Genomic DNA, 9,493 nt, shown 5'->3' with positions numbered 1-9,493 from the left:
TCAACTTCCATTATTCAGATTTTTAAGATCTAATTAATCAAGTTACTTTAAATAAGATAAATCAAATCGATCATAACTAAGTTTATTAAAGAAAATGTTTGTTATTTTTTATCTAAACAAATCTTATCTTTCTCAATCGTACATTGAAACCATATTTATTTGATTTTATTGGATTTAAACAATCCTAATAATTTATTAATCTTAAATGGTTATGCACATACAATAAAATCTATCTTTTCAAAGACAATTGTTTGCAATTGATATACATAAAATTATACATCTTTTTAGCATCAAATAATCTCCAAAGACTGCATTTTCTATCAAGTAACATAGCTTAGAAGGCTACATATCGTAATAAAATGCAAATTCAGGTAAACCCAAACCTCAAACGAAGAAACAAGCGAAAAGACAGAGAAAACACAAGAAAAACAAGAAACACGCCCCCATTCTTCTGAACACAAGAAAAGACAAAAATCCACAAGAAAAGACAAACACTTAAGACAAAAGCACAGGGCTGTGCCCCCTCGACCACGGGGACGTGGTCACCCTCAGATAAGACAAAAAGGATTTAGGTGCATGTCAATAAAAAGCATGGGGGCGTGCCCAGAAGCATACCCCCGTGGTGAGTCATCATGTACGATCTAACAACATGCAACTGGGACACGTGGACACGGGGCCGTGCTCCTTCCTCCAGGCAGCGCATAAATAGTGGAGCATGTTGCACTCATTTGGTGTGCTTGAAGAATGTTTCTAACCGGGTTTCTCTTATAAAACACCCACATTACACTTATATTGAAGATCTTGTGAGGAGTTTGAAGGCTTGGAGGTTGTCATCATCATCCATCATCGTCAACATCATTATAATCCATCATCATCATTAAGAAGGGAGATTCATCCACATTTGGATAGATTGTTTTAGTTTAATCATGTGTTTGTTGTAATCATCTCTTTTAATGTTTACAACAATGCTAATTATGAGCTAAACTTCATTCACCATCTAAAATCTATGAAGAAGCTTTGTTTTACTTGATGATTATGTGAAACATGTGGTTTAGTTTGGTAAGGAACATGGTTATTTTGCAATTATCCATTGATGAAGACATGTTTTATCACTTTAATCCAATACATCAAGGTTGTTGATTTATAATCACTCATGGTAATTCGTGTTCTTGGAAACTAGAAATAGTAAAAAGAATACTTTGATACTTTATTTATGATAAAACATGGATCCTTATGTTGTACTTAGAAATGATGAGATATAAGTTATGATCTATTTCTCTAGGTTTGATAATTCTGAAATAACATTGTTAACACTATTGCTCGGGTTATCATGCTAGTAAAATAAATCATATGTTGATGGAATGGCAATTATAATCTAATCTAATTAACCAAGGAGAGGTTGTGTGAGTTAACTACAACCACTCGAAGTTGTTAAGATTTGTATTTGAGAAATCGAAGTCAATCCTAATCATTCTACTTTACCAACCGCTTGTCTATTTAAATTGACATTTTCGGGGTAGTATGCTATTAAGCATAGGATGGACTTGAAAATATGCATGTTATTTACCATTATGTCATAGAATATGTTCACTCAAAAATGAGGAGCATAGTCTATCATATATTATTAGGGCAAGTTTATCACATGTTTAACTAATAATCATCAAGAAGTAATGGAGTGGATTTTTGATATTAGATGGTAACCTTCATATAGTTGAACCACTCTTTTAGAATTTCTCTTCTTGTCACCTATATATTATATATAAGTATTTATATTTTATAAAAGTTCAAAAATCAACCCAAAATGATTAAAACTCTTCGATTACATTAAAACGAAGATTCAATATTAGAAACATTTGTATCCACGGATCGATACTTGGTTCTTACCAGTACTATCCTACATATACGATAGGTACACTTGCCTATTTTGTGAGTGTTTAGTTTTAGTATAAATCACTTTTATAAATTTAAAACACAATCTTGTGCAAAGCTAAAGCTCCAATCAGTTATCAATTTTACTTGCACACGCACCACAACATCAAGTATATGGCGTCGTTGCCGGGGACACAGTACGTTTCTAAGAATGATCCAAGTTTTAATTTAATCATTGTTTATAATTGTACAAAATTTTAACTTTTATTTTATTTTCTCTCACTTATTACTATATTAGAATTAATTATTTTAATGCTAACCTACCCTTTACTTTAGTTTAATTAATTTATACCTTAGTTTAGTTTTAGAATAGCTTAGCTTAACTTTTATCTTAACTTTAGCCTAACCCTTTGTTTAATCTAAATTGTTTAAATTTTGATTTAATCCCATGGATGTCCTCTACATTCGAGACGACTCTTCATCGACGAACACGTAAACGGACCGCAGAAACCGCCGAAAAAATCAAAGACGAGTCAGTAGACACCACGACACCAGGAGGATATCAAACCGAAGAAATGATGGAAGTACAAAACAACGAACCAAACATGAGCCAGTATGCCAAGCCAACTCTTGAAGGATACGACACTGGAGTGGCTCCACCCGATATCACCGAAAATTTCGAAATCAAATCCAGCACCATTCATATGGTGGAAAATTCAGTTCAATTTCATGGTCTCCTCGACGAAAACCCTCTTTCTCATATATCTCGATTCTTACGAATCTGCGGAACCTTTAAAATCCAAAACTGTTCAGAAGATCAGATCAAACTCAAACTCTTTCCTTTCTCTCTATGGGGTCAAGCCTTAGAATGGATGGAATCCCTTCCTTCTGGTTCAATCACCAACTGGGACAAGATGTTTGAACAGTTTCTCCTCAAATACTTTCCGCCGGATAAAACTGCTAAATACCGAGCCAGCGTTACCGGATTTCGAACCGATGATGATGAATTGCTACACGCAGCATGGCAGAGATACAAAAGTCTTCTGAGAAGATGCCTATATCATGGACTGAGCGTATGGTTACAAGTACAGACTTTCTTTGACGCACAATCCAGTCAAAACAAATAGGCCATCGACCAATTCGCTGGGGTGACCTGGGATCCGAATCACCTAATGAAGCATTTGAAATCATGGCGAAAGCAGCAAAGAAGAGTTTCTCTTATAACCCACCAAGATCTACACCAACACACAAAGGATTGCACCACGTCGATTCTAACACTCTTGTCACCGCACAGCTTGAAGCCCTTTCTAAAAAATTCGAACAGCTTCAAGCTGAGCTATCAAAAACCAAGATCACATGTGACAGCTGTGGAAGAAATCATAATACACATGACTGCAAACAATTTATTATGGCCATGGAAGAACTTGACTTCATCGCCCGTCAAAACAACGCTTTCAGTAACAACTACAATCCAGGTTGGAGAAACCACCCGAATTTTAGTTGGAAGGACGGAGGTAACACTCAACCCCTACCTGGATTCAAAAAAAGACCGATGAATCAATCCTTCCATCGTAAACCACAATTTCAAGATCAAAATTCCAGTAGCCATCAAAATCCGAGCTACTAAAAAATCGAAGAAATGCTAATCCAAATCATGACCAAAATAAATGAAGAAGAAAAGATAGCCGACTCAAGGGCTATTGATATCAAAGTAGTATTGCTAAAACATGAAGCTGACTTGAAAAGTCAACAAGCAACACTACGGAATCTAGAAACCCAAATCGAACAGATTGCCTGACAATTACCCGAAAGACCACTGGGCACTCTCCCAAGCAACACAATCACCAAACCGAATGCAAAAGCTAACGCTGTTACACTCAGAAGCGGTACAACCACTGTACAAAACGCTAGAAATACTGATTCCAACAGGCACAGCACAACCTAAGGAACCGGCCCGAACTTATGTTCCACCTCTTCCATACCCTGGATGGCTAAAGCAGGAGAGATTGGAAGCTCAGTATGGGAAGTGTCTAGAACTCTTCAAACAACTCCACATAAACATCCCTTACATCAAAGTCATTGCTCAAATGCCAAAATATGCAAAGTTTCTAAGAAGTGCTGACAAACAAGAGGAAACTGGAGGAGCTGTCACATGCCACCTTAAGTGAAGAATGTTCAGTTGTCCTCCAAAACAAGCTGCCGCCAAAAATGACCAATCCAGGGAGCTTTACTATCCCTTGTCTCATAGGAAATTTGTCTGTTAGCAATACCCTGGCTGACCTAGGAGCTAGTATTTATTTAATGCCTTATGCGGTTTTTGCAAAACTAGGGATAGGAGAACCAAAACCCAACCGCATGAGCATTCAGTTAGCTGACCGATCCGTTAAATATCCTCGGGGCATTGTTGAAAACATGCTTGTCAAAATTGAAAAATTTGTTTCCCAGTAGATTTTGTAATTCTAGATATGGAAGAAGACAAAAGTGTACCTCTGATTTTAGGAAGATCCTTTCTAGCCAATGCAAAGGCTATCATTGATGTTTGCACCGGTAAACTCACTCTTAGGGTTAATAGAGAGGCCATCACTTTTGACATAGGGAAATCTATGCAACATCCGCAACATCACTACGATACATTGTATTTTGTCGACATCATCTATTCCATCGTGAGTTGCTATGTGCGGAAAACATCTATTAACACCCCATTAGAAACACAAATCTTAACCGACATAAACACTAAACCCATGTTGTACATGATAACCTCGATACTATAATTAACTATCAAGAAACATCAGAAATAGAATGTGAGATCACCGAACATAATGAAAAATCAAAAACATCAATCGAAGAACCACTAGCCTTAGAACTAAAAGAACTCCCAAACTATCTTGAATATGCCTTTCTTGAAAAAGATTCTCAACTCCAAGTAATTATTTCATTTCACCTTTCTAAAGAAGAGAAAGACGAACTTCTTAAGGTTCTCAAAAATCATAAGAAGGCTATCTCATGGAAGATCATGGATATCAAGGGCATCAGTCCTGCCTTTTGTACTCACAAAATTCTCATGGAGGAAGAATAAAAAACGGTGGTCTAACATCAAAGACGTCTCAACCCCAACATGCAAGATGTGGTGAAGAAAGAAGTAATTAAACTCCTTGATGCCGGATTAATCTACCCAATCTCGGATTCAAGTTGGGTTAGTCCAGTTCAAGTAGTACCAAAGAAGGGAGGAATGACAGTCGTAATGAACGAAAAGGACGAGCTAATCCCGATGAGCACCATCACAGGCTGGGGAGTTTGCATTGACTACCGGAAGCTTAATAACTCCACAACAAAAGATCATTTTCTACTTCCTTTTATCGATCAAATGCTTGAACGATTATCTGGAAAAATGTTCTACTATTTTCTTGATGGATTCTCCGGATACTTTCTTATTCCCATTGCTCATGAAGATCAGGAGAAGACCAACTTTACATGTTCGTATGGAACCTTCACCTACCGAAGACTGCCATTTGGATTATGTAATGCTCCGGTCACTTTCCAACGTTGCATGGAGGCTATCTTTCATGAAATGATCGAACACTCAATGGAAGTTTTCATGGACGACTTCTCAGTCATTGGAGACTCCTTCGATCTTTGTCTGAAAAACCTAGACAAAATTTTGGCTAGGTGTGAGGAAGTAAATCTAGTACCCAACTAGGAAAAATGCCACTTTATGGTCAAAGAAGGCATTGTTCTCGGTCAGAAGATATCTCAAAAAGGATTGGAAGTTGATAGGGCAAAAATAGAAACCATTTCTAAACTTCCACCACCTACTTCAGTCACAGCCATTAGAAGTTTTCTAGGTTATGCAATATTCTATTGTCGTTTCATAAAAGATTTCTCCAAAATTGCTAGACATATGACCAAACTTCTAGAAAATGACGCACCATTTGTCTTCTCCGAAGAATGTGTTGAATCATTCAACATGTTGAATGACGAACTTGTCAACGCGCCAATCATGACTACACCAGATTGGACCCTTACATTCGAGATAATGTGCGATGCAAGTGACTTTGCAGTTGAATCCGTACTCGGACAACGCAAAGAGAAACATTTTCACCCAATTTACTATGCTAGTAAGACTCTTAATGATGCACAGGAAAACTACACCACAATAGAAAAGAGTTATTAGCAGTAGTTTTCGCCTTCAAAAAATTTAGATCTTACCTCTTTCTTTCCAAAACCATAGTTTACACCGATCATGTCGCCATACGATACCTATTCAAAAAGCAAGATGCAAAACTAAGACTCATCCGATGGATTCTTCTACTCCAGGAATTCGACATAGAAGTCAAGGTTAAGAAGGGAGCAGAAAATATAGCCGCATACCATCTCTCTAGCTTAGAATGCATTGCTTCAGAAGAACATCACGAGGAAAATATCAATGATAATTTTCCACATGAAGTTCTCATTCATATCCAAGCCCTCATGCAAGAGGAAGATGAAAGTCCTTGGTTTGCCGATATTGCAAACTATTTAGCTTGTAGAAACATAAGAAAAGGACTAACTCATCAGCAGCGGAAGAAATTCTTTTCGGACCTTAAATTCTATTTCTGGGAAGATCCATACTTGTTTAGGTTAGTGCTGATCAGGTTATCCATAGGTGTGTATCAGGAATGGATGCCTTGGATATCCTAAAACACTTTCATGAAGACCAACTGGCGGACACCACAGTACCGCCACTACGGTCAGAAAAGTGTTTGATGCAGGATTTTTCTGGCCCACCATATATAAAGACACACATGCTTTGATCCAAGCATGTGATGCTTGTCAAAGAGCCAAAAACATCTCAGCCAAAAATGAGATGTCTCAAAAAAGCATTCAAATTTATGAAGTCTTTGATGTATGGGGACTAGATTTCATGGGCCCATTTCCTAACTCATTCGGAAACAAGTACGTCCTTGTAGCAGTCAATTACGTGTCCTAGTGGGTAGATTCCCTCTAGGGGTATACCTATACTCAAGACTATAAGGAGTGGGATTTTCTATCAAGTGATCCATCTTTGTCAAGTCCTTCTAATAGTCTACTCAGTGGGACTTTGTATTTTATATCAAGTGATATGTATTTGTCAAATTTGCCTGGGAGGTGAAAGGAATTTGATTATGGAACGTCTAAAATGAATTAGGCGTTGGGTCGATGCCCGAGTGGTTAATGGGGACGGACTGTAAATTCGTTGACAATATGTCTACGCTGGTTCAAATCCAGCTCGGCCCAACAATTTTTCAATCTACTATCAGATGGTAGAACCCTCTTGTTCTTAAAAAATACCTGATACGAGAGAATAAAAAAGAATCCAAAATTTCTGCTAGATCTCTTCTTATTATGCATGTTTGTTGCCAGGGGAGACAAGATCGAGTTGGTAAGGATTAAAATCTATCTGTATTTCATTTCTATGATCGTTGATCATAGACGGCCTCTTTACCATTCTGTATAAATAGGCTATTCTATTTGTACAGATATGGTAGAGGGGCGCATTCAATCCTTGCTAGTATATTTTTTTCAGTTCTTCTCTTTGGCGCGGGGTAGAGCAGTTTGGTAGCTTGCAAGGCTCATAACCTTGAGGTCATGGGTTCAAATCATGTCTCCGTAATACTTTTTGTCAAAAAAAAATGGTATTTTTTACTCTGGTAACTTTAACACTTTTTCTTTTGGGGTAGAAGGCAAATAGGGGAAGGATAGAATCAATACACTATGACGACTAACTATACCAAATCTTTTATCATTTTCATTTCAAATTTTAGATATGAATATTAAATAAATGACTTCATTTTGGGCAGATAGCGGGAATCGAACCCGATTCTTCTCCTTGGCAAAGAGAAATTTTACCATTCGACTATATCCGCTTTTTGTTTCGTTCTTGATACACAATATGTCTATAATACACAATATGTCCACACATATATGATATATATGTCTGGAGCATATTTGTGCAGTGCTGGGCCGGAGACTCTCTTCAGATTGAGCCCAAATTTTTTATTAACTTGAATGAAATATTCATTTTTTTCAAGAACAAGAAGTGGGGCCCCCCTTCTAATCTAATAATCTAATTTTTTCATTTTTTTCCTATATTTATTTTGATTTTGGGGACTTATATTGGGGACTTCTATTGAATGTGAATGTGTCTCACAACCAAGAATAATTCAGAGGGTCATTTCGGTTTTGGATCTAGGACAATTGGTTCAAGAGTTGAGAGAATTAAGGATACCCACCAGAAAGACTAATCCAATCCACAATTCTATGGCCGCTTCGCGCAATTCTTCTGAATTTCTAATAGTATTCAAGATTCTCTTTTTTCGATTATCTAATAAATCACTTAATGAAAGTAGATTATCTTCCCATTCATTTCAAAAATTCCATGATCCCTTCCCGAACCAAACATGAATCTATCGATTCATTTGGCTCTCACGCTCAATATAAATTCCCATATTTTGATTGTTCATGTACTGGCCTATCCTCTATTCTTTTGTCATATTCCAAAATGAAATCAAAATATCAAAAGGAATCACTAATCCAAGATCAAAATATTCGGAGGACTCTTCTGACCAAACAAAAAATATGTAATTGTCAGCAAAGTTGTTTACTTTTTTTAATCCTAGAAGTTTTTCTTACTTTATACACAATATATAGGTCATCGATTCAGCATTGGCTAAAAAACCCCCAATAAGTAGTTCAAATCATTTTATCGGTATGGGTGTTTTGTATTGATAAAATATTTATTTTGAAACCATCTCTAAATTAACGTAGTGGTAGAAAGAATACCATGTTCGTCTAGGCTTCAAACAATTTAGCTTTAACCATGTTAATGGTCCCACATTATTGGTTGATAGAGAATCAAAGTGGATTTTCCAATAAATTACGAAATGTTATAGTTCTTACATATGATTTCTGAATTGATTCAAAAGTAATTCGCGAGATCATGCACTCTTCTTTCTTAGATATAACTTTCCTAGCCTAGATTCTTTCACCAGGAAGAATTCGGTTCAGATGTAGGATACCTATACAGAAGTTTTCGCAACTCAATCATAGATGATGGAATCATCAAAGATTTGACCTTTTCAAACTCTGTCTGTAACTCACTAGAGGCCCCGAAAAAAAAGAGAAGATGTGTACAAACGATATATGCAGCAACAAGAAGAAGGAAAAGGATTGCATAGAGGAACTCCGAAACATTTGTCAGATGTGTCGATATCAATGGTGACTCATTATTTCGAGGAATCATTTTTTCGGACAGAAGAAGATTATGGAAACACTTACTCGAAATCTCACTTATCAGATTCCATTGTGGAAGACATAATTTTTTCTGACGAATTCGCCATGATATATCTGATCCATGCATAATATCATGAAAAATGATACAAATTTTTGGCTGCTACTTAGTCTTAGTATCGTCAATAGGTCTGAAAAAGTATCTAAAAATAAAAACTTTAGATATCTGTACCCTGTCGAAGTAAGAAACCATGGCATATATGTTTGGAATAGATTCCATTTTGAGAGAGTTAAATAAGCACTATCTCGTTGAAGAGTTCTATACATCTGCCCTTTCTCAACGCATTTCTTTAGACAAAGACTCCGTTTTTACCTCTTT

At 36.6% G+C, this 9,493-nt stretch overlaps 1 non-coding gene across 1 annotated transcript; it reads left to right on the top strand.

Annotated features, from left to right (window-relative positions):
- Positions 1-7,038: 7,038 nt before the first annotated feature.
- On the top strand, positions 7,039-7,122 carry TRNAY-GUA (transfer RNA tyrosine (anticodon GUA)). Its single transcript has one exon. It is a non-coding gene; the product is annotated as a tRNA-Tyr (tRNA).
- Positions 7,123-9,493: the final 2,371 nt, after the last annotated feature.

The sequence above is a fragment of the Bidens hawaiensis genome, unplaced genomic scaffold (genome assembly GCF_021521415.1).
Source record: "Bidens hawaiensis isolate Kalapana, Puna unplaced genomic scaffold, B.hawaiensis_p1.1 tig00032106_1, whole genome shotgun sequence".
NCBI classification, from domain to species: domain Eukaryota; kingdom Viridiplantae; phylum Streptophyta; class Magnoliopsida; order Asterales; family Asteraceae; genus Bidens; species Bidens hawaiensis.
The sequence above is the reverse complement of the archived record's forward strand: the minus strand, read 5'-3'. Positions and strand labels throughout refer to the sequence as shown.